Source organism: Homalodisca vitripennis, chromosome 6 (assembly GCF_021130785.1).
Source record: "Homalodisca vitripennis isolate AUS2020 chromosome 6, UT_GWSS_2.1, whole genome shotgun sequence".
Taxonomy (NCBI): domain Eukaryota; kingdom Metazoa; phylum Arthropoda; class Insecta; order Hemiptera; family Cicadellidae; genus Homalodisca; species Homalodisca vitripennis.
The window spans coordinates 7,673,627-7,677,843 of NC_060212.1; the positions used below are offsets into that span (position 1 = coordinate 7,673,627).

Consider the following 4,217-nt stretch of genomic DNA (forward strand, 5'->3'; position numbering starts at 1 on the left):
TCGAAATTAACACTTACCGAAACAGTTAGCCACATATTTATGTTTTTATGAAAATCGTATGTTTCAAAAGTAAGCCTCTATTACACATACGTGTATCATAGAGGTTTCATCCACTCGTTAACCACCAACCTGCTCATGTAGGTATACAATTAAAAGTATTTTGCACGATTAATTTGTTAACATCTGAAATAATAATGTATCTCAATAAAAAAAAGATATTTAAGTGTATCTTTGTATCCGTTTAATCTTATAGCCTGCCTGGAAAAGGCTACAGTCACCTTTCCACTGCAATCTAACCTTCCGAACTCTTGTGATTTCTAGAAGTAAGTAGAGACGAACTGGAACACGCACGCACGCGCACATACACGGACACAATTGTTACGAGACAAACAAACACCATCGTTATGATCCCTAAGTTTCGATACGCTATGCCATCATTACAAGAAACATTATTCATCACACACTTCTCCTTCCTGTACTCACCACATATTACTCCTTCCTGTACTCACCACATAATTCTCTTACCTGTACTCACCAAATATTACTCCTTCCTGTACACACCACATATTACTCCTTCCTGTACACACCACATATTACTCCTTCCTGTACACACCACATATTACTCCTTCCTGTACTCACCACATAATACTCTAACCTGTACTCACCAAATATTACTCCTTCCTGTACACACCACATATTACTCCTTCCTGTACACACCACATATTACTCCTTCCTGTACACACCACATATTACTCCTTCCTGTACACACCACATATTACTCCTTCCTGTACTCACCACATAATACTCTTACCTGTACTCACCAAATATTACTCCTTCCTGTACACACCACATATTACTCCTTCCTGTACACACCACATATTACTCCTTCCTGTACACACCACATAATACTCCTTCCTGTACACACCACATATTAGTCCTTCTTGTACTCACCACATATTACTCTTTCCTGTACTAACAGTTTGAAATAGAATGGGTACTATAAGAACAATATACTATAAGGCGAAAGTGTTCTTATAATATTATAAATATAATCATAAACTAAAACCAACTCAACTAATTAATAATTTTAAAAAAGTAATCATAATTACTACAGTAAGATTGCTTAATTTTATCAAGCAAAAATGCACTCTACTAATTACTAATACCGTGCCATTCTGAAACAACCATTGAGGTCAAATTGATTATACTTTTAAATAGAATACATTACCTAATGTATGTGTAGTGAGTGTATTAGTGTAAGTGGGGCGGCCTCCTGCCACATTGACCGCGTCACCCTGAAACAATCAGAAACACATTTATTGTTTAATACATGATTGCAATTAATATCTTATGAACGTTAAAAGCATTTATTTTTCTACAAAAGTAATGTGTTTAAGTACGTGTATGTGTTATATAACAAGTAGATATTGAAACAAACGTGTCAGTAAACATAAATTCATAAAAAGATGCGTAAGCATAAGTCAAATATGATAAGAAAAATATAGTATACCTGAGCGTGTGGTGTAGTGAATGTTTATTTGTTGTTGTCATATGTAGTTCTACACGCAAGCACACTTTCACACTTTCATTCAATCAACATCATTCATACTTTGCGTGTTTCGCAACACACGTGGGGAAGTGTTAGATGATCATGTCACAGAGGGGACGTCAAGCCAACGCAGGACCGAAGCCACCTGAAAATAAGCAGAACAAAACTCTCGAATCACAAATATGATACCAAGATGTCGCCTATTTCATTTCTCAGAACATATAAGAGAATGCTGTAAATCTAAACATTTGACCAACCCAGTTATTTCAGAATGGCGAGATAACTTATATATTTAATGTTTCAAAGACTTACGCTACTGGACTTCCTCCCATTGAATATGTAAAGTAGAAATGTATGCTGAAACAAAACAATCAGAATATTTTTACAATTGGTTGCTTTGAAAATTACGTACAATAATAGTGGGTTATTGATATTAAATGTAAATAGGTAAATTGTATTTCACGAAATTGATTTGGATCTTCTAAAACATGATTTATACTTAATATATTACTGTAGCTCAAGGAAATGTCAATACCATCGCTTTGTGGTCATGTTTAACTTTTACTCTAAATATGTAGTCAGAGAGTAGATTAAGTCCAGTAAGTACTCATTCTCATATGGTTGTAAACATGATAGTTCCATCAGATGGAATGGTTGAAAAACAAAATAAGTTACACCCTTTCATATAAGACCTTCCTATTATTACTAGTTGATGAACGTGAATATCTTGATATTCTAAGTAATTCACATGTTTTAGACCATAGAGTTTCATTAGTCGTAATACAAAAGAGTAGACGAAATATTTGTGACATAACTATAGACGCAAAATATTCACGCTTAAACCATATTCACTCTAAGGGAGTATTTATTATTTGTCCTTGGAGCTCGTATGGCCCAATTCTACTCCGCTGCCATTTTGTTGGAAGCACGGATTAATTTTTGCTGTAAATTTATCTCAGCTCGTATCCCAAAATTTAATTCCTGAAGTATATCAAAATAGTAAGACCACATTTAGATTAAACAGAAAGTATCGCGAGGGTTTAGAGTGCCGATGGACGAGTTGTCTAAGACCTCGGAATTTGGGGCTGACTTAGAAATAGCTCAAGTTCCAATACTGTCGGTGACATTCAGTCAGTAACATTTCATCAGTAACATCGACTTTGTACTGTACCGAATCTCCTCCTGATTGTGTTTTATAAGGTCCTCAAGAAGACCCGCGGTCCATGAGAAGTGGCATAATAAGGCAGAAAAGGCAATCAATCGATTATTTAAAAATATGATCAGGCAGGTAAACCTGCAACTGAAGTACAGTTACAGATAATTGGATACAAAAATATTTAAACTGCGCAAGATGATTGTATAATTGAACGGACTAGAATTGTTAAGTACCCAAATTTAAACTAGGATGGAAAATGTATCGTGGTTAGGCACATTGAACTAAGGGAGTGTGGTTAAAAGATAATTATATAGCAATAGGAAGGAAGGTAAAAGGTTACGCATATGAGATTAAAAATACAAGAATTATGAGACAGTCAGTTGTATAAAAAAATCCGGAAGCCCATAGGGTGGGTAAGTTACAGCATTACATGAAAATAACACGTAATATAGCATTTAAATGTTAGTTACACTTTAATATGTGTTGATTTTCGGATTCAAGTAGAGTAATAGGCCGGTGTTTAATGACAGAAAGTGTTAGATCGTAGGTAAGTAAAGAATTGGCATAGTTATTAAATTGCCCTAGTAGGCAACCACAATAAGAGGTGCCGTAATTTAATGTTATTATTTATCAGTGCTAATTCCAGTGATAATTAAACCTTACAGAGTCTCATGTTGATGACTGTGTGGGATAACTCATTAATGCATGTAGTGTGTATCGTTGGTAACTTAAGACGTTAGTTTGTATAATAAACTATAAATTTGATGTATCTTTTAAAACCTTTTTTTTAGTAGCTTTTAATAATAACAGAAATTACTCATCGTTTTCTTGTGTTAAGCTTTATAATCTAACTTTTAACATTAAAAAAAAACTGTTATATTGTTTTTTGTTATTTTAGGATTAACCACTGTGTTTGTTTCTTCATTAATGAAATTGTATATAGTTTTACAACAAACGATACTCAGAGCAAAACACTTAAGGTATCTACAGCCTTTATACTACTTATATACAGATAGGAAAAGTTACGAATGAGGAAATAAATAAAATATTTATATTTACCGTTTAGAAGGGGTGATAGGCTTATCATCTTGGGTCTCTTATCGATGAGATGGTGAAATTCCGGATCATATGCCATGCACAATTAACGTCCACTAACTGTTGTAACATCTCACTAATAGTCAGCAAACCACATTCTACGCTAAATTTGGGTGGCCCCATGTCAAATGTTTTGATGTGTAACAATTAAAAAATCGGTTTTCATGGAGATGATGATATAAATTGTTACAAAAACTTGTATCTACACTAAATTTATTATTTAATATATTTGTATATATTTATATATATATATATATATGTATATGAATCTCAGAACGGCTCCAACGATTATCATGAAATGTAGTATGCAGGGGTTTCGGGGGCGATACATTTTTGGCTTCATTTTTACAGGTTTCATTTTTAGAAAATGTTTTATATGTGTCTTCAAGCAGTTAAAAACTGCTACAAAGTCAATAT

General features: G+C 33.6%; 1 long non-coding RNA gene across 1 annotated transcript; it reads right to left on the bottom strand.

The window, feature by feature from the left end:
• Positions 1-1,526: 1,526 nt before the first annotated feature.
• On the bottom strand, positions 1,527-3,916 carry LOC124365142. Its single transcript, XR_006922704.1, has 3 exons — positions 3,765-3,916; positions 1,862-1,906; positions 1,527-1,694 (listed from the first exon to the last, which is right to left on the bottom strand). It is a non-coding gene; the product is annotated as an uncharacterized LOC124365142 (long non-coding RNA).
• Positions 3,917-4,217: the final 301 nt, after the last annotated feature.